General features: G+C 38.8%; 1 long non-coding RNA gene across 2 annotated transcripts; it reads left to right on the top strand.

Moving 5' to 3' along the window:
• The first annotated feature begins 11,921 nt into the window (after positions 1 to 11,921).
• LOC113574551 (uncharacterized) lies at positions 11,922 to 18,083 on the top strand. 2 transcript variants are annotated; one of them, XR_004775649.2, is made up of 5 exons: positions 11,961 to 12,302; positions 12,850 to 12,926; positions 13,152 to 13,353; positions 15,371 to 15,423; positions 15,653 to 18,083. It is a non-coding gene; the product is annotated as an uncharacterized LOC113574551 (long non-coding RNA). The 2 variants fall into 2 exon arrangements; XR_014120161.1 differs by having other exon boundaries at positions 11,922 to 12,302; positions 13,152 to 15,423.
• The last annotated feature ends 3,503 nt before the right edge of the window (positions 18,084 to 21,586 follow it).

Below are 21,586 nucleotides of genomic sequence, written 5' to 3'. Positions count from 1 at the left end.
ACATAAATGTAGGTTGATAAGAACACTTCCAGTAATGTTACCTAATGGTGGTTTAACAAATTTAGGGTAAGATGTGGGGTTTTGAGATCCAGTAATGAACCATTGTGCATGTCAAGCTCTCATACATTCCCTACCCCTGCTAAGGATCCCAACAAACTGGGCAGGGTATGCATTATTAAACAACTTGTAATATTCTAAACTTTGTAAAGTCAATTTCAGTTTTTATAACACTATATTCAGAAGCCATTCTAAACTTTCCCGGAGCAATAAAAAGTATCCTCTGCAAATAACACACATTTTACAAATTTATACAGTTTACAAAAATAACTTATATTTTAGGGCCTAACAATGAACATTGTGGAACTCTACAAGTAACCAACAAATAGGTTTTAACATTATTTATGTACATCAAGGTAACTTCTTAGCCATGAGTATGCTATCCATCCAATACCATTTCTTTCCAGTTTCTTCATTACTAAATCATGATCAAAAGTATCAATGATTTTTAAAAATCTATAAAAACTCCTTGCAATTCTAAACGGACAGAGGCAGGATGCAAAAGCTGAGTAGAGTGCTATTCATTAAGGGAAAATCCATTACAAAATGACAACTAAACATGAAGAAAACAGATCAGGAACCTAAACAGGTTTGACAAGCTTGTTGGGAGCATGCTCTGCCCTGGAGATCTCCGTGTAGCTGGAAATGTCCCAAAATTCTCCCGGGAAGTATGGACGATTCCCCGATGCTAGTACTGTTACCACCTGATTGACAAGAGGGGCCCAGTCTTCCAGAGGGGGTGCTGTCCTGCACTTGATTGAAGAGGTATCCAGGAGAGGTCCCATCAAAGCAACGGAGCACTGCTTCCATGCTATCTTAGCATGTTGATTTGGAGGACTCCATTGAAGCAAAAGGGCTTGCCTCAGCTCTTCCATTGGTGAAACTGGACCCTATTACATGAACAGGAAAATAAGAATTTACATCGAACACAAAGGAATTACAAGACAGTGAGGAGGACCTGAGGACAGTGTATGCAATCTATGTTTACTGTAATGTCCATTGGAAGGTGATCAATTCCACATGGAGTCAACTTGTCTATCCGGTTCATAATGTAATCCATGAGATGTCCTAAGGATGCTGTAGAAACATCTGGGCAATTCATGAATACATCTGGGCAGTCCTTTTAGTAAGCAAGGCTGACTAACCAAACTACATGAAACAATGTAAGTATACTATTGTATGTCTTAGATCTTCAGTTGATTTTAAAATGATCATAAAAAGAAAAATTGAGGATCACAAATCATAGTGTAGCAAAAATATTACATTTTATGAATTATTGGAAGGAGGCACCAACCTAAATATAGGGAAAAACTATCACTATTACATGTGAGTTACCAAAGGTTTATTAACGTTATCTCAGTCCCATTTCTAAATTAGCTCATATTTTGTGCAGTGACTGAATACCATTGCTTCAAATATATTTGCCACAATGACCAACTTGATGAATAATGTGAAGTTTATTGAAATCGTAAGACAGGTTTTATAAGCTACTATTGCAGACTTGGCTCAGGTTTACAGAATCCCTAACAAATGACAATAAAGGGAGAAAAGAAAGGGGGAATGAGAAAACAAAGGAAATTAAATCAAATAATAATAATTAAAAACAAAAACAACAAAAGAAGTGAAATAAGAGGGATAGAACTTTTGCATGAGTCAGAGAACTATTTAGCTATGGTGTTAGCTTAGCTACAGGGGCTAGCTAATAGAATTGTCGCAGCGAGAGATTCCTATTCCTATTACTATCTAGACTAACAAAGGTAGGAGATATTAATCTGAACTGAATTATTTGTAGTATGGCTGCTCGCTAAAGACACCCCGAGATAGCACATGAATGGAAAAGACAGCTCTTATTTCTAGGTTCAGGGTACTTCACTGGTCAGTCCGCTCACAAAGAGGGTCGGTAAGTATTCTGTGGAACCATATCTGGGCAAGCGTGTGCCACTAGATTCCAAACCTCTGCATTGCCAGTGATCCTAATCCAACGTCCAAGTTGTTCTGAACTCTTGAGCCTTGAGCTTCACCGAGGGTTTTGAGCTGTTATGACAGTATTACATGTAGCTTCGCAGTGGTCAAGGCGAAAGCATATTGTATATGTAGCTATAAATATGCTTTCGCCTTGACCACTGCGAAGCTACACGTAATACTGTCATAAAACTAAAACTAGTATTAATTACAGTTGGCCAAATAGGATTCATTCTAATTCTTCCAATCACAAAAGACAAATTTAACCATGCTGACGGGGTAGTAGAAAGCAAATTAAATTAGTTAAGACAAACATACCAGATACAAGACAGACATAAAACAAGACACTATTCTAAGTACTTAATTCTTCTCACGAGAGGTTCCAACCCCCCTTTTCTGGATCCAACTTAAACCTTTTACTGAGCCTTCGTTCCAGAGCATCGATTTTTATAATCCAGACTCCTGGGAAGGGGCCCGAGAAACATTATCCCTAGGTTCGCTCATGCATATACATGCTTTCTTTGTCTTGTCTCTGGCTTTGGTGGTGTAATTAAAAAAAATAATAAGGGGAATATTTAGTTATGAGATATATGTCTTTTAAACTATAACATGCGGGATCAGTTATCGTAGTTCACTTGAGCCCTTTGGTCTGAGTATTTCTACACGGAGTGTAGATGTTCTTACAAGCAATATAAAGCATACAATTATATACAAGAATGCAGTTACATTTTCATCAAGAAACACACTACATAGAGACAGAAGGAGTGACTTAGATAGAGGGATAGAAGAGCATAGAAAAGAGAGATAGGGAAAGGTGCATGACATCCACCTGAGAAAATAAGGATGCTATTGTCATGTCCCCTGACCTAGACCATGCCTCCCAGGACCCAGCCTCTGTTACTCAGAGATCATGCATAAAAGGAAGCATGCAACAAATGGTCAATACAGGACTGAATCAATCCCATTGATTATCAGTGCCAGAAAACCTACCTGAGGCCACAGTGTGTGACTCTTCCATTCTGTCTAAAGATGAGAGATTGCATAATCTACACAATGGTCTATGTCTCTACTATAGGGAGCCTAGTCATATCCTATGCGACTGCATAATCAGACCAAGACCTCATCAGACCAGTGTCTGGCAGCATGTGGAAAGAACTCCCTGCACCAACATGGTGAGTCCCTTAACGAGTGAACTGGTACCTAAATCGTTGGTTATTTTTGTATCATTATACTGCACTAATCTAGTGTCCATTACCAGTGTCCATTCCCTCATTGACTGGAGCAGAGGTCAACTTTCAGAACTGTTTACTTTGTTCTCCTATAGCCATGCATTCCACTACTATTGAAAGCCCTCAGTCCAACCAAGTGACCATACCTGTTGAATATACTGATCTAAGGGAAGTGTTAAATAAAACCAATGCCACTCACCTTCCTCTCCATTGTCCTTATAACTGTGCTATTGATCTAGTTGGTCTACAGTCTACCCCCTGACACAAGTTGAACAGCAGGCCATGGGTGCCCATTTTACGGAAGTGTTGGCTCAGGGATTAATCAGACCTCCTACCTACAGCTTCATAGACGTCACAATCTCTGCAACCTCAATGACTCACAACGCTTCGCTCCATCACATATAGTGGTGGCAGGAGGGCTCTGGAACTGCCAATCTGCTGTCCAGAAGGCTGACTTCATCTCATCATTAGCATCCCTCCACTTCCTACACTTCCTGGTTCTAACAGAAACATGGATCACCCCTGAGATCTCTGTGATTCCGGCTGCCCTGTCCTCTGCCTTTTCATCCACTCATTCTCCGAGGCGTCTCGGCAGGGGTGGTGGCACAGGTTTACTAATGTCTCGAGAGTGGCGTTTCACTCCACTTTCCTTCTCTACTCTTTGCATCTCCTCTTTTGAATTTCATGCCATTACAGTGTCTTTCCCCACCAAACTTCTTATCATTGTCATCTACCTCCGTCCAGGTTTCCTAGATCACTTCATTGATGAGCTCGACATCCTCTTGAGTCAATTCCCCATTAAAGGAAATCCACTCATACTCCTTGGTGATTTCAACCTTCCATCAGACAAACTGCATTCCTTCTGCATCCTTCTGCTGTTGACAGCATTCGACGTCACCCTCAACCACTCTCCTCCAACTCACAAATCGGGCAATGTTCTGGACCTGATCTTCCCCCATACCACCACAACATCGGACATCATAGTCACCCCCCTCCACCTCTCGAACCATCACTTTCTATCCTTCTCTCTCTAGCTTCCTTCTCTTTCCATCCAGTCCTCTCCAACATGTTCCTCCTCCCTCCATCACAATCTGCACTCCATAGCTCCCTCTTCCCTTACTTCTACTATTTTGTCCACCCTTCCTCACCTTGACTCTCTATCCTCTCTCTCTTTGGATACAGTTACAAATACTTTCATTTCTACACTCTCCTCATCAATGAATCTTCTGTGCCCTCTCTCCTCTAGACCTGCTAAGTCCTCTCCACCTGCCCCTTGGCTACCAGAAACACTTCGCTGCCACAGGAGAGAACTAAGGAATGCAGAGAGGTGGTGGAGGAAATCTCACATAGATTCAGACCTTAGCTTAGCTTATACAAGTCTCTCCTTTCCAAGTTCTCACTGGAAGTAACACCTGCAAAGTCATCCTACTACAGAAAGAAATTCGAATCATCATCATCTGATCCACGCAAACTTCACTATTTTTTCTTCTCTCCTTAATCCTCCACCCCCTTCCTTCCTCATCTCTTACTCCGGAGGATTTTATCACCTTCTTTGAGGAGAAGGTTGCAGCAATCCACCAGTCCTTTTCCTCTGTTCCCACCCCTCCAACCAACGTGCATTCCCCAACATCCAACTGTCTGACTTCTTTTTCTCCTCTCTCCACAGATGAAATTCTTCAACTCCTGACTTCCAGCAATCTGATTACATGTTCACTGGATCCAATTGCTTCTGCTCTGTTCCAGACAATAACAAGAGATCTGCTTCATTTCATCTCTGTCATCATCTACAACTCCTTATCTTCTGGATATGTGCCTACTGTATTCAAAACCACCAGGGTGGTACCAATCCTCAAGAAGGCCACATTTGACAGCTCCAGCGTTATCAATTACAGACTGGTATTACATCTCTTTTTCTTCTCAAAAGCCCTTGAACGAGCAGTTTATAATCAATTGTCCCTTTTTCTCACCCAGAACCAGCTGATCCCAATCAGTCTGGCTAAAACCGGCACATTCTACAGAAATGGCCCTCATAGCAGTGACTGAGAAACTTCATGCCACTAAAGCTGCCAAGCAGTCATCTGTTTTGATTCTTCTAGACTCTTCAGCAGCCTTTGACACAGTGAACCACAACATTCTTCTCTCTGTTCTTTCCATGCTTGGTGTGACTGGCTCTGCTTATAGATGGTTTCAGTCCTATCTGGATGGACAGTCCTATCAGGTGACGGAGAGGATCCACATCCAAACCATGTAGACTCTCCACTGGTGTTTCATAAGGCTCAATATTGGGCCCCCTTCTCTTCTCTTTGTATACTCATTCTCTTGATGATGTAATATCTTCTAATGGTTTCTCCTACCACTGCTATGCCGATGACACTCAATTATTTTTCTTTTCCACCCTCTGACACGCAGGTGTCCAGACATATCTTGGCATGCTTGACTGACATCGCGTCATGGATGACAGCCCACCACTTGAAGCTCAACCCCAGTAAAACCGAGCTTCTGTTCATCCCAGGTACTCTCAATCCTTACCATGACCTCACTGTTTCCTTTGAGAACTCCTTGGTATCACCATCTGAAGCTGCCCATACCCTGGGCGTAACTTTGGACAACCAGTTGTCGTTCTCAACTCATGTTTCTAATAGAACCTGGTCTTGCAGATTCCTTCTTTGTAACATACGAAGGAGTCGACCCTTTCTTTCACAGGAAGCTACCCAGGTTCTTGTGCAGTCTCTTGTGATCTCAAAGCTAGACTACTGCAACTCACTACTTGCTGGTCTTCCTTTAAGCCATAAAACCTCTACAACTTGTCCAGAATGCAGCAACACGACTGGTCTTCAATCTTCCGAAGTTCACACGTTACTCCACTGCTGCACTCCCTTCATTGGCTCCCTGTAGCTGCATGCATCAGATTTAAAACCTTGATTCTTGCCTACAAAACCAAAAATGGACCTGCCCCTTCATACATGAGGTCAATGGTCAAAGCCCGATCCGTACCTCAAGTACGGCTCGGCTTGAAATACCTTGCTTCAAGTCTCATGGATGACAAGCATCGAGACCATTTTCTGTCCTTGCTCCCAAGATGGTGGAATGAACTCCCACTTGCTGTCCGGACAGCAGAGTCCCTTGCAGTCTTCAAACGCAGACTGAAGACCCATCTATTTGCAGAATATTTAAAGGACAACTGACACTGCTCCCATATTGACTGACTAATTTAGTACTTATTGTAGGGCATTGTTTGTTGTTTAACAAACTCTAGCACTTATTGTTTATAGCACTTATCATTGTTTAAGATAGACCTTATGTATTTTGCACTTCTAGGTATCAGCATTCATCCCTGTATTCTACAGTATTCTAGTTCATTGGTATGTTTAATTCTAACCTACTGTACTGTACTAGGATATATTCTATGAGTAAATGACAAAGCACTTTTGTAAGTTGCTCTGGATAAGAGTGTCTGCTAAATGCCATAAATGTAAATGTAAATGTAAAGTTGTTTAGCATACTTCAAAGTGCATTTATGTCCAGATGGTGTTTGGAGAAATCACATTTAGGAAAGTTTTCCTATGTTTATAACTGCACATTGCCGGAGAAAACAAATGTTTAGGAAGACAGATGTTTAGCACACTTTAAAGTGTGTTTATAACAAGATAGCCTTTGGAGAAGACACTTGTGTAGGAAAGTTTTCCCATATGTCAGCTATACTTAGCATACTTCAAATTGCGTTTATAACAGGATAGCGTTTGGACAAAAACAAAGCAAATTTTATGCAGGTTAACACATCAAAGAAATGATACGACAGTTGAAGTGAAAAATAAAGTTTAATTAAAGAAAATAAAAGAAAACAAAATCTATTTTTAAATTTTGATTTGAGATCAAAGTACATTCATTAAACAGGAATGGTATCAAAAGACCAAGTACTCAGCAAAGCTGTTTCATAATGTTCAGAACAGCAATGTTATATGTCCATTCAACTTTACATTTGTGCATAGTTAAATAGCAAATTAAGTATAGCTTTTTCTCTTCCATACAATATTCAGAATAAGCCTTGCTTTTTATTTCTCAGGTTTTTGCAGGACAGCAAAGTTCCCACAACAATGGAAAAATACAAGAAAATGCAGAAAATCAAAAACAAGCATAAATTGTAATGGCCCGAGTGCCACAGGGTAAGAAGCAGGACACACCGACTCCGTCGACATAGACAAACATTTATTGGAAAAGACGGAAGACAACGGTACTGACATACAACATAACCGATAAACAGGGACATGGTGAAAACAAACATAAACACATTTAACGTTAACGCTGTGAATAACACTTAAACACAATGAACTTGAACAAAGGCAAACATGTACAATGACTAACAATAATGCACACAGCAGCCTGGGTTTAAATACATAGACATAATGAGGCTTAACCAGGTGCAGGTGTGTGCAGGTGTGGTTACCAACAAAATAAACAAACAAGACCCTCCCACCGCACGCGGCGGGCCAAACCACGTGACTTTTGGGAGGTGAGCATTCCTTGACATAAGTTTCTTTTAAGTAAATCTGAGTAATGCAATTAAACAATCTCAAAAACTACTCAGTCATGATTTTTGAAATTTGAAGGTTCCTTGCTGACTAATCAAAACATCCACATTCTTTTGAAGATCAGAAAAGTAGCTTTTCAGTTCTATAATCTGTCTGTCTCTTGTGAACATATAGTTGATGAGGTCTTCTGATGATACATAACAATAGCCTTCATAACCATAATAGTGCTTCTCACCAGTCTCGTTGTCAGTAATTCTGCACACCCAACCACTACAAGAAATATATACGCAAGAAGTTGCATATATAAAGCGATCTAAATTGGAGATCCTGAAGGCCTTGTATCTCTCCAACAAATGAGACAAATCTTTCTCATAAGTATTTATGGCACTGTATGCAGCATCCCTGGCACTATTTAAACCTGACCCCTGTTTTTTCTTGAGGCGTGCAACATGGATGAGCATTTGAGCATGGAATGCAGCTCCGTTGGCCCATTGTTTAAGAGCACGAGAATTCATGTGTCCCTCTAAAAGCATGGAGTTCTTGAGCCGTGTGAGCTGGAAACTGAGTTCCTGTTCCAGACGGGTGGTCTCAACTATTAGGAGGTGATCATCCCTAAGGTGCATCCTGTAACGCTTCAGGTACTCCTCCATCAGATCACGCACCTCTGAAGACTTCTCTTCAGCAAAAATACGCCGCAGCAGATCCACAGTACTTGGGCCCAGGCTTTGGTGTCCCTTGGTGGCAATAAAGCAAATTTGTAGAATTATGGAGATGATAAGTGCACCTATGCCTACTGAATTGGGAACAGCAGACACATCTACCAGAGCAGAACCAAGCTTCTCCAAGTAATCTGGAATGTTGCTGCCCACTTCACTCAGCAGCTGGAATGAGAAATCCTCCAGTTTAGCAGCAGAATCCATTCCAGAATATGTCAGCAGGGATTCATCAATGCCTACATTATTGAAGTTTTCTGAAAATGTACTGAAAACCGAAGATGCTCTGTTGTTTATTTCTTCCTGAGAGAGTGACTGACCCATTTTCAGTGGTGCCAAGCAAGACTGAAGGATTGGAAGTGTAGTCTGGATATTTTCTAGAAATAGATTGTCTGAGAATATATGTGGGGTATGTGGGGTTGATCAGCATCCCCAAATGTAAACTCTCCTCAGTTATACAAAGTTTATTTTTGGAGTTCAAAAGTTGTTCTTTGCCCTTGTTGTGGTTTTACTAAACAAAGATGTTTGCTCACACTGGTTAACCATTGACCTGATTAGAAGCACTATGCCATGCTATGGCACTGTGGTTTGTTTGTTTTTTTTTCCTTTTTCTTTCATCTGTTTGCCATTATATATTCTTGAAAATTCATTTAATAAAGTATTTTTGATTCGCATCCATACATCTTCTATACCTTGAAGACAATGCCAGTTCTAAGTTTAATTAAACGTACCTATTTCACGAGTTGTTAATTATTATTTTTAATTATCTAGGTATATTGAATGTATGTCGCAAAATTACAGCATATATTACAGACTTGATCCAGAGGTGGATTCATTATTAATACAATTTATTTCTCTGAATCACAGGTCACCACTGGAAAATAATTTTTGAGAATAGCTAAAATGTCCTTCAAATGCCCTATGCTAAGTAGATAAATCTGACTGTTGTATTTGTTGTGTTGCACTTGTTTAAAGTAACTGGATCACCTGCATGATGTTGACAACATACTACAACATGCATGGAGGTGTAACCATTTATTAGCATGCAATTTTAACTGACCCATGACTAAATGCAATTTAGTTGACTAAAAGTATGACACATTTGGGGGCAATGTAATACAGTGCTAGCTATTAAAAATAAAGGTGCTTTTCATACTATCACTATACAATATCTGTCAGGAAGAGCTGATGCAATGAAAAACGATAGAGCCTGGTTAAGGCATTAAGACATTGTGGTCATTTTGTTAGGTGATGGAATCACAAAGTGAGTTTAATTTCTGTTAATGATGATGGTACCAATAAATATTTATTTTATTTAAGTGTATCTAACTATATTTGGGGGTTCCAACAGCTATCCCTTGACCTTGCTACTATTTTAGCAAACATAGCCTTTTGCTCACTCTGGTTGACCAATGGCCTGATTACAAGCACTATGCCATTACTTGATGTTCATTGGCTGAAAGAATTGATTCGTACTCAAATAATATACCCATTATTATTTTCAAACCTGAAGTCCTTTCTTCTTTTTAAAAAAAATATTGACATTCCATATCCTGTTTTAGAATGTTTTTCTTGTCATGTGTGCATGTATATACATGAGTGAGCAATAGCTGCAGATTTTTTAAAAAGCCAGTTTTTGGGTGGTTATGCTGGATTGTTGAATGAATAGTTTGAGGGGAAAAAGTATGCATGTATCTTTTCTATTTGTATAAAATTTGTATTAATTTATGTCTAATACAGAGTAAAAAACCTTCCAAACTGGATATTCTAAAAAACAGACTAACTTATCTTCACTTATGGAAAGATACCTCTCCCCCTATTTTGAACTTTGGCTGAAAGATATGAAACCTAGAGTCCTTTCTTCCTCTTAAGTCAAAAACTGTTCTTTTGTTCTTTTTAAACCGTTTGTTATTCTTCCTTACCCCTGTACTAAAAAACATGCCCCGAACACCAGATCTGCCTGCCTTACGATTCCAAGTATTAGTATTTGTTATTGATATCTTTTTGCCTGTTACATATTGGATTTGTTTGCTATTCACATGTTTGCTGGTTATCACATGTTTGGCACAACACTCTGATGATTTCAGTTTTGAGTTTTCAGTTTTGAGCTGGGTTTGCCTGCATCAGCCTTGAAATATTTAAAAATCATGCAGATTTTAGTGTTTGCAAGGTGGAATAATAAGAGTTAAATATGCTAAACTCTCTCATAGGTTTGGGAATAAAAGTACCATGCTACTGTCATATAGCAAAAAATGATCTTATATTACTAAACAGCAGTTACACACTAATGCTCTGTCAATTCAAATGAAGCTTTATAGACTTGTGCAATTATGGCAAGCCATCATAAAAATAGGCTTCAAATACATGCAAACGTCTTTTCTCCATGGCCAATAGCTTCAGATTTTATAGCTACTGATAATAACAGAGAACCACTGCAGGCTATTGGCTGACTTGGTGAGGGCCATCTGCCCAATGATTACAAGGGCCTATAGAATTAGAGGAGGGTAAGTGACATATGGTTTTAAAATATTTATGTGTCAAATTAAAGCTTTTGATCAGATACAGACGTTAAACCAATTTTAAATTAAAAAGGTGAAAAAAGGTTAATGAACAAAGCCTGGTCAAAGTATGGTTGAAATTGCTCCTTTGAGATCACTGACATTTTTTACAAAAACTGACCTATATATTCATGACCACATCAATGTTTCAGCCCCACATTTTCACTGGCTCATGCTGTGACAATTGTGTGTATCTCACACAGCAACGTGTACACGCATTCATTTCTTAGGGAACAGAAATGATATAAATAAATAATGATGCGAAGCAGTTGCTGGACCTATCTTACAACTTGCTCACAAACTCATTAACACAGTTCGCCACACGGGGGAGTCGTACATGTAAATCTGCAGTAAAATAATGTGACTATGTTTGGCTTTTTCCTTCCAACATAAGTCAAATGCATGGGGAGCCCATTTCAGTTTTAAACAACACTGTATATTCATAAGATTAAAGACCATGCACATGTGGTACTATCAGAAAGTGCTTTGATCTTATTTTGCTAAATCACCATAAGAAAAAAAATGTGCGACAAGTACTTTGGGTGTGAATATCCATAGAATAAGAACGGACACTTTTATTAATTTATGTAAGCAGTGCAATTTATTGCCTCCTTTTTCAAACAAGTGCTGTTGACATCTACATTTAACTTCAGATGAATTTTAGTATACATTACTTGAAAATCAGTTCCCCTTCAATTTGTCAATGGTCGCAACATATGTCTTACTTGTACATTTTATGCTTAATCAGATCCCCCAAAAAGTATATGTAGATAAGCAGTAACTTTAATAGACTTTCGTGATGCTCTGTGGTGGCTTTACCTTGTCCTAAACAATGGTTGGTGAATTATATGTATTTACTGATAATGGTCAGACGTCTTCCAATGACAGGTCAAATTAAATATTTGACTCGCAACCAATAGTTAGACGTTTGAACATCATTTAGGGCAAACCGACGTTTACATGTACAAAACTGTATCTGGCTACGTAACGTTAGCGTAGCTACTTGGAAGATTTCCACTCTTTTGAGGAAAAATCATGGACAACAAGAAAATGGAAACAGACGGCAGAAAAGAAACCATATCTGGTTATATACACACACGATTAAAAAAAAAGCACGAAACAACAAGTACTTGAATGCAATAATTCAGGTGGGCTGAGAGAAGTACCACCACGCGGTTTGTTTCTCATTAGAGAAACACGAGTGCATGGCCGCGGCTCCGACAAATTCTACAAACGTTAAAGAACGCAACGAAAGTAAGTATCGATTACAAATCACTGGTTGGCGTGTAACTGTATGCAACGATGGAAGCGAAATGTTTTTCCGAATTGGTTTTGTGATCCCCTTAAAGTTAGCTAATTAATGTTCGCTAGCTTGTTGATGCCGATTTAATTAATGCTGATATCCTGAGCCACAATTTCGCGAGCTAGCTACATCGTCTGTGTAATCTTACTTGGCTAGACAGCAAGCTAACCTCTCCGCCAGAAATCATAGCTTGCTAGCTACGAAGCCGCCATCTTAAGATGTCAAAACCTATAATTAGTGGGATATCTGTAAATTTGCTGGATGTTTAATGTAAATATTTAATACGCGTTATCCCATGTAAAAGCCTAATGGAGGGGTTGTTGTTGTTGTTGTTGCTGCTGCTGCTGCTGCTGTTGTTTGTGACTAGTATGCACGTTAAAATGCGTCTCTTACTCATTGGTATATTTGAAGAACTACTAGATAAGCAAGTGCTGTTATGATGATAGAATCGCATGTTTACCCTTTAGAGGTAATTTCATCTGTTTGTTCAAATTTTAGGCTTTAAAGATCATCAGGGCTATGACTACAGTACACAAAGCACACTATAATTGAAGTCACAGAACCTCAGTTCCCCAGTAAGTCTCCAAAAGAAGACCTTAAATTAACTATTGCAGATATCAAGACGCTGGGTGCAGGACAACGTCTTGTAATAACTGGCATGGTAGTCGTTGATTAACCTAATCAATTGGTCTGTATTGACTACATGAATGTACCATCTCATGAAATACATGATGTGTGCATGACCAAAAGCAAATATGGGTGGGCACTTGATTGCAGATGCTATGTGTGGTTTCTTGTAGGTCAGCACTCTGGAAGCTGCAGTTTGCAGCATTGATGCCTTGACGACCACTGTGACCATAAGACACATAGACTGAAGTGCAGAACTGCTGCATCAGAGATGCGATGCGGATTATACAGCTGTTGTTGTGGGATGTGCAGATTTCCTTTGTCAAAGAAGATGAATCATACAGCTTTACGAACCTTGCCACAAGAGACTTTAGGGTAGACATAACTTTAACCACTTCGCTACTGCCCAGTAAACATTACGTCATGGTAATTTTATTGAAAAATCATAACCATGCAAGGTATGTCCAGTAGGCAAGTCTGATGTACAAATGGCCTGATGGATCATGAATTCTGCCTTGCATCGCTTATACTACTATAGAACTTGTTTCCATTCAGAAGTGTCATCTAGGTCTGTTGTTGTCCAAGTCAGCACATTCATCACTTTAGCTGTAATAATAGCAGTTACGCTATTTGCAACACAGTTTGTGACTATAAATGGCAAACTGCATGTCCTTGATGAAAATGTCCCCTCACTGTAGATGAATGGGGAAATTCAGAACAGAAGTTTAATAAGGCACAGTTTTCATTGCACCAATCAGTGGTTATGCCAGTTGCTATGACATGGTTGTCAAACTGGCCCTGCTTAGTAGCTTTTTTTTTTTTTTTTATGAGGACACAACCTTGTCAATCAAAGCCTTTTTGACAGGGGGATAAGTCAAAACCTCATCAGTCGGAGAAAGAGTGGAAGGAGTAGCGGCCTGGTCTATAGTGGAGTGACTCTCTGGAACACTCAAGCATGTCTTTGGCTGGGGCATCTACAAAAACAGTGCAAACCACATATTTACTTTTCATTGCTAATATGCAGATCAATGCTTAACAATAAACACTAAGCACTCCATTTAGCTGTATATAAAATCTCACCAAGACTAGAAAAGTTCTACAAGCACAAATTCAACATTTTTCCTCAACCTTTAAGTGTTTAAGATTTTGTTGAAAGTTGTAATCATAACAGTTCGATAATCAACAATGATCACATGAAGCATTTGCATATGAACACATGCTGCAGTGTGCATGTACACACGCCAACAAAACTGCTACACAATACAATATTTGCAGTGGTAGTGTAAGTACAAGACATTTACCAGTTCAGTACTATACATTCAGTGTAATTTTTAAAGACCCATGCAATTTCTTCAGCATAATCTTTTGTCCACTTAGTACACAATAAATCAAGTTCAGATGTGACAGAAAGAAGCATGTCATACAGTACATATTTGACAAAAGCACATCATACCAATTCAGCAGTCATTCCTGTGACAGTGAAAGGATTCAAGTTAACCAGGGGTACACAGCAAGACATACAGCAAGCAATAAGCTTTATTTGTATAGCACTTTCTTAAACACAGTTTACAAGAAAATAGACTAGACATAAAAGATATTAGGATGTAATAAGCTTTATCCTATCACCTCAGGAAAGTATCTGCAAAAATGAAAAAAAGTTAAATATGATTAAGAATAAAGTTAATTTACAACACAATACATTGAAAAATTGAGACATTAAAAGAATGAAAATAAAAGTACTTAACACACATTTCTACCCTTCAAGGAATTAAAAATTAAAATGCAGCTGCATTGAGTAAGAGCAAAGTGTATAAGAAAACAAAAAATACTGAAATGGGCATGGTAAAACAATATTTTAAAAATATAATTAAAAGGGAAAAGTACAGTCAAGGCAGAACATCTTAAACATTAAGAAAAACAAAAAGACAAAAAATGATAACTTGCACATATTTAAAAAAAAGGACATTTAGAATAATTATTAATCTTTAATTAATAATAATTAACAGCATGTTTTTATAAGGGTAGCAAGGACATGAATTCTTCATCTTCAGAGTGATTCCACTGCTCACAGCTGCACAGGGGACAGTAAACCTGTGACATGATAGTATCGTCACCCGGGGGATTCGGATGTTTACACCTGCCATAGATGTCTGATGTGAAAGAAACACTGTCTCACTCTTTATTTCCATTGCTGACAATGTATTATAAATTAAGACTTGTTTCACAGTAATTGCATTTAATGTACCATCAACCAATACTTCTAAATTATTTTAAGATCTCTTATGTTGTCTATTTATTGGCTACCTTTTGGCTTGTGTCATGGGTGCATTTCTGTCCCTTCCCTCATCTGACTGCCTCGTCTTCCTTACTTTCTTTCTACCTGTAAAAATAGTCTTTAGAACCTGAACTCCTACAGATGACGCAAGAACATCTCTAACTGAAAAGGTAAGGAAGAAACTAAAAGGTCCATAACGGTGATTTGAACTGATAACTGAATATTTAACTGCTAAGTCACCTGTCTTCAGTGCCAGAGCTTTTCTCTTTTCACATGCGGGTTGATAATTTAGATCATCATTAATTTCACATTTTATTCTATTAACCTTTTCAAATCTTAAAAAACAGTAACACTAGTGAATTTGCAATAAGTTTATCACCTCTTGTTTCTGCTGCCAAGAGTGAGGAGGAGGAGGCACTGGGAGATCTGGAGAGGTTACAGGCTCTGCTTCTGCTGCTGGGGGTTGTCCCGGAGGCTGTGGCAGGGTCAGAGGTGGTCCCTTGTCTTGCTCCAGCAGTGGGGCACTTGGTGGCCTGGGTCTTCTTCCATTGTGCCTTCTGCTCGTTTGGCTCTTCAGCCTCCTTGGCCAAGTCCTTCTGCTGCAGGAGTCTCTCATACTACTCTCCAGTGATGACTTGGGCCTCAATAGAGACTCGTCTGATGGTTTTTCTCTGGTAATCGTCCTGGGTCAGGACCTCCGTAAGGTCAGGCTGAATCAGTCCTGCTGCCACCAGGGGATGATTGCGAGGGGTGGAAGGTCCTGGAAGATGGGAGGATGTGGAGGCCCTCATTGGAGAGAATGATGATGCCACTGTTTCTTGCAAGCTGGTGCTAGTGGTGCTGCTCCTGTGGCCAGGAGATGGCATGAGGTGTCTTAAATCCACAGCTTGTGGATTCAGAGGAATGATGCCACACTTTCTGAACCCCTCCACAACAAATGCCCCGGTCTTTCAGCCACTGGTATAGGTGACGGAAAACTTTAGCAAACTGATTTAACAATATATACGCGTTTACGAATGTTTGAAATGGCAGAGGTTGCCAGCCACCTTGGCAAACTATGCCTTCAAAGAGCCAAAGAATCCCACGTCCAGCGGCTGCAAGACATGGGAACAGTGGGCTGGAAGGCACAGAAGCGCAACACCATCCCTCTTTGCCATCACAATGACCTCTTTGGTGAGGTGTGATTTATGGCTGTTGAAGATTAGGAGCAGAGGGCACGTCTTCAGAGCATGACGGAATACATTTTGAAACCACCGCTGGAACAAATCCCCATCAATGTACCCTGCCAGAGATTTCCCATAAAGAGCACTGGGGGTCCTCCTTGAGGGTATGGGCCTCTGGGGAAAATATTTTGCACATATAATAAATGGTGGAATGTCTTCCCCAACTGCATTGAAGCAGGCCATTACTGACACATGGCGCCGGGGCCTGCTGGTATGCATGTTTAGACGTCCAGGGTGTCAGTACTTTGTACCTGCTGTCATCCATCTGGAAGCCAGTCTCATCACAGTTGTAAATCTGTGATAGCTGGTCCTTCAAGTCATGCTCTTCCTCCATGGATGACAGCAGGCCAAAGTACCTCTCTACCATCTCCTTCCTGACACATGATGCCCTCCCACGACCAATTGTGTCAGGGGGGCCTCATACTTAATTCTGCAGTGTGCCATCTCCTGAAAAAGTGCCACCACTTCTTCCCCAGTGATGTCACATCTTCATTGGGGTTCCTCTGTCTCCTCACTGCACTGGCATATGCCAGCAGCCTTAGTCAAAGTCAAATTTATTTATATAGCGTTTTTTTACAACCGATGTTGTCACAAAGCAGCTTTACAAATGTCCAAGTCTAAACCCCCAGTGAGCAAGCCAAGGGTGACAGTGGCTAGCAAAAACTACCTAGAGCATGAGGAAGAAATCTTGAGAGGAACCAGGACTCAAATGAAGGAGGGGGGGCATCCTCCTCTGGGTGACAAAGGAGGTCACCACAGTATTAACAATATAGATAATAAGGAGCAAAATAAATATTAAAAGAGAAAATAATTAAATAATAAAATGGGGGGGACATGACCAATCAATGTCTAGACATGTTTTCTAAAAGTCCTCAATGCTGTCTAGTCCTTCTAATATAACAAACATGCTTGCTTGCTCTCTCTCTCTCTCTCTCTCTCTCTCTCTCTCTCTCTCTCATATTCATATATATATATATATATATATATATATATATATATATATTACACAATAATGTTGTTTACACTGGAGCTAAATGAACTATTAAACCATCTTGCGAAGAAGTTGCCTCTTTACTTCTAGAAAGTAGTCTGCCTGAGGCTCCTACTGACTGACTACTTGCATAAACATCTTCATTTGTTCAGTTTTGAGGCACAGTGTGAGAAAATAACTTTATTTGCTGGACTTTGTGTTAAATCACCCACTAACGGTTATAGCTTAATTTTATTTTCTATTGTAACCTTTTTATTTTAAGCATCAGTATTTTGATAGCTTTATCATTCATTTCTATGTTGTTCTGATTGCTGTGCAAGCTACTTTAAAAACTTAGTAATAATCAAGCCCAACTGTGGGCCTGTGGTCACAACCCCAACACTGATGAGTGTAAGGTTAATGCATGCAGTGAAATGTAGATTATTCTGTAGTCTTTAATTGTATACTTAAGGTTTTTATGATAAAGTGCTAGTGAGTTTATACAGAGTACTGACATATTAGGCTCAGTAAGAGATAACTAATGCTCTGTAACTGATGGATGAGAGAATTATGAGCGATACCCATTTTTAGCAGAACCTGAAATATAAGCTCAAATAAATAATTCTACCTGAAAGTATCTGACTTATACTTCCTTTGATATACATGATGTGACATTCCACATAGTTATTAGGCATCTTGATTCAGCCTGACAGCAGTGTCTGCAAAGAGATAATTGAAACCTCATCTAGTGCTAACGAGTACAGGCTGGATGCCCAGAGGAAACTGGGTTTCTAAGTGGAAAATGGTTAGAAATTAGTAAAACATGCATTATTGAGGTCAGACCTAAACAGCTGTACTATTGCTGCTAAAGAAATTGGAGTTTATAAAAATGGTTCTACATTCTAATTTCTTTAGGCTTTTGTTGTAAAGTCTAATAATTGAGAATATTATTTGGCTTTTTGTTTTATTTTTTTAAAATGTGACACATTTAACCATCTCTACTGCTGCAAATTTTTAAAATATCAAATTATAAAGCAGAGAAAAAATATTTATTTAATGGGATAATTTATGTGCTTTTTTAAAAACAAAATAATGGGGGGGAGTCAAAGTAATGGAGTACGTTTCCAGTTCTCTTAACGTTAAATGTATTTTAATGTGGCTGTCTATGGGCGTAACAAAAGGGGAAATCCAAAGCATAGAGAGGTCTGAATCTGTCAAAAGCCAGAAGAGTAATCCAAAAAAACAAGATGTATTCAAAAATGGATCAGGCAAAGCACAGGTACGGTACACAGGAAACTAGTCAAAGAAACGCTCGGTATGCTTGGAAAATCCTAGAGGCAATACTTCGCAGTGATAGTGTGTTAGAAACAGTCTTATTTACTCTGAACACACAGGTGAGTTCAATATTCTGGTGGTGATGATCTGAATGAACCTCTGATTGGCTGAGTTGTTGGCTGGGTGATGAACAGGCTGCTGGGTAGCGTAGTCTGGGTGAGAGTCAGGCGGTATGACAAGTTTTTAACTGGAACATCCATATTTCTAGCCTCCCCCTACACTTTATTAAAAACTGCAACCGTATGTTTGTTTACTTATGTCTCTTTTTAGTTAAATACTGTGTATTTTAATTTTCATTTTAAATGTGTGTGTGATTTGGTTACCTTTCCCAGATTACCCTTGTTTACGTTAGTGCCGTGCTTATTTTCATCAAAAAAAATAAAAAATAAATTAAAAACGTACATCATAAAAGCATTCAGTTGAGCATAAATGGTTTTTTGGTGATTCTTTTTCTCCACCAATGCTATAATACATTAGCTGGTAGTGGTGCTCTCAGTTTTAAAATTAAAAAAGTTGGTCAAGCTGGTCTAAATCTGATTTAGATGGTTAAGCATCTTGGTCAAGAAGGTCAGAGCTGGTAAACCTGCTTTATTCAGCTGTCCAGAGCTGGACGACTAGTTTGGCCAAGTTTGTTAGGCATTATTCAACCTGGCAGACTAAAAGTTAAGTAGAGGATGCCCTCAAGGAAAGTAAAAGGATTGGGGTTCCAAAGGTTTTGTCATCCACAGAAGATGAAGAGTATGTACGCTCCAAATATTAGACTAGTGGCAGTAAATACAGCCGCTGTTTGTCTATACATTAGTCTTTCTCTCAAACAAAGACTAACTCCTGATTCACCCGTTTCACCATGGTACCTGTTTTGTGTGAGGTACGTAGCAGCTGACTGGTGCTGCTTGTTTGCATCCTGTGAATCAAAATATTTCTCAATTTTTTGAAGGACTTTGGCAAAACCCAGAACAGAAACTGTTTTAGATTAGAAAACCGGGAAAACCTGCAAATTTGAGTTTTTCTTCCTGCAGGTGTCGAGTAGGCTAACGTAAAAATGGAGACAACAAACTTTCGTCTTTATAGTAATGAAAAAATGTTTTTCTCTTGAAAAAATACCTGAGCATGGAGCATGCATTGATAAATGTATGTTGCTTGTAGTTTATAGTTACTTATAAGTAGCTAGCCATGTTTTTTCTGTCAGAATATCTTTGATATTGGATTAATACATTTCCATATTAATAACGTGAAACGGGATAGGGCACCAATTTCACACGTGGATTTGTGAGCCTTAAAGAAAAGGATATTTATAGCTACTTTATAGCTACATACATACGATCCCATTTGTCCTACACATGAGATCTTGTCTGTTCATTATGTCGGTCTATGCTCATCCGGTTATCTAATTTACTAAAGCAAAGGGGTGGCAGTCATTGATCATCTTTAGGGATTTCACTAACCCTCCCTAATTGACAGCCCAGATTATGACAAAACATACAAAATGTTTAAAAATTTGTAAAAATGTAACGGAGGAAAAGTAAAATTTTGACCTCGCAAATGTACTCCAGTAAAAGTATAAAGTATCCCCCTTTAAAACAACTATTTAAAAGACAATTTTTTCAAAATGTTACTTAAGGAAATATAACAGTGTAAATAACAGCGTTACAACCCACCTCTGCTGTTATATGTAAGAGAAATCAAAGTTTAGTATAAACTTAACTTAGGCCTACTTGAATACGTTTCATGCCTTCTAAAATGCACTCACAGCCTTTGCACAGAGCTGCATGGCTGGTGTGAGTGGGAGTATCAAACACACTTGGAGTGTTTCTCCACTGCCAGTTTGTGATGGTGTGATGTTACCTTTATACACAAGAAAACGTCATTAATTGCATCGTAATGGATATCCCCAATGTTGGTATCTCAACACCACAAAGTTATTAAAAAGATCATTTGTAGAGTTAACTTTACCATTCCCAAGATTGAATGTTTACTTATGTGGGTCAATATGAATTCTAAAAATGAGCTATTTTACTAGACTGTGTATATGGTTGTAGTCCATTTTTAAATCTGAGGTGAATGTTTTTGAAATGAACCAAAAAAATGGCTCTATGTATTTACTAATTTGATTTACCTAAATTCAGATCATTTTTGTCGAATTTACTTATTGAATTTATTCACTGAATTTACTTATTTTGCATATGGCTAAAGATAGTTCTGGTTTTACCATAATGTTTGGATAAAATGTCCTGGTCTGCCGTCGTGTTCTCCTACCCCACCTCTAAATACCATTCACCAAATGTGAAGAGCCTCAAACATGGACATTAGGAATTTAAGCACCAGCTTCAGTCACCCATCTTGTATGGAAATGTTTGTAGCCTAATGTCACCAAGAACAGTTCAAAGCAATTGTACTGGATATCAGCAATTCTATATGATTATCTCGTAAATAAAAGAACTTTGATTTTAATAGAAGTTGGTTGGTTGGTAGAACAAGATGGTTCCACAGACATCAGATCACAGTCAGAGAGAAAGGTTTGTGGCAGTAACGTTAGTACATCAGCATAACAGTGAAATTAATGTTTAAAACTGCCAGTTTCTGTTAATATCATATCAGAAAACTGAAGATATGTATGATCAACATTACATTGCATTGAAATGACAATCAAGCAAACTTATGTTATCTTGCTAGCAGGACAGAACCTGACATGATCATGTTTTATGGGTCACATTTTTAAAGTCCCTTAAATGCAAGCACCATATACATTTTATCAACCAGATGTAATGTAATGTATACTTGAACAAAAGAACAAAGGGAAGCCAG

Source organism: Electrophorus electricus, chromosome 26, assembly GCF_041902795.1.
Source record: "Electrophorus electricus isolate QZ-2024a chromosome 26, ASM4190279v1, whole genome shotgun sequence".
Taxonomy (NCBI): domain Eukaryota; kingdom Metazoa; phylum Chordata; class Actinopteri; order Gymnotiformes; family Gymnotidae; genus Electrophorus; species Electrophorus electricus.
This window is presented reverse-complemented; position numbering and strand designations above follow the sequence as displayed.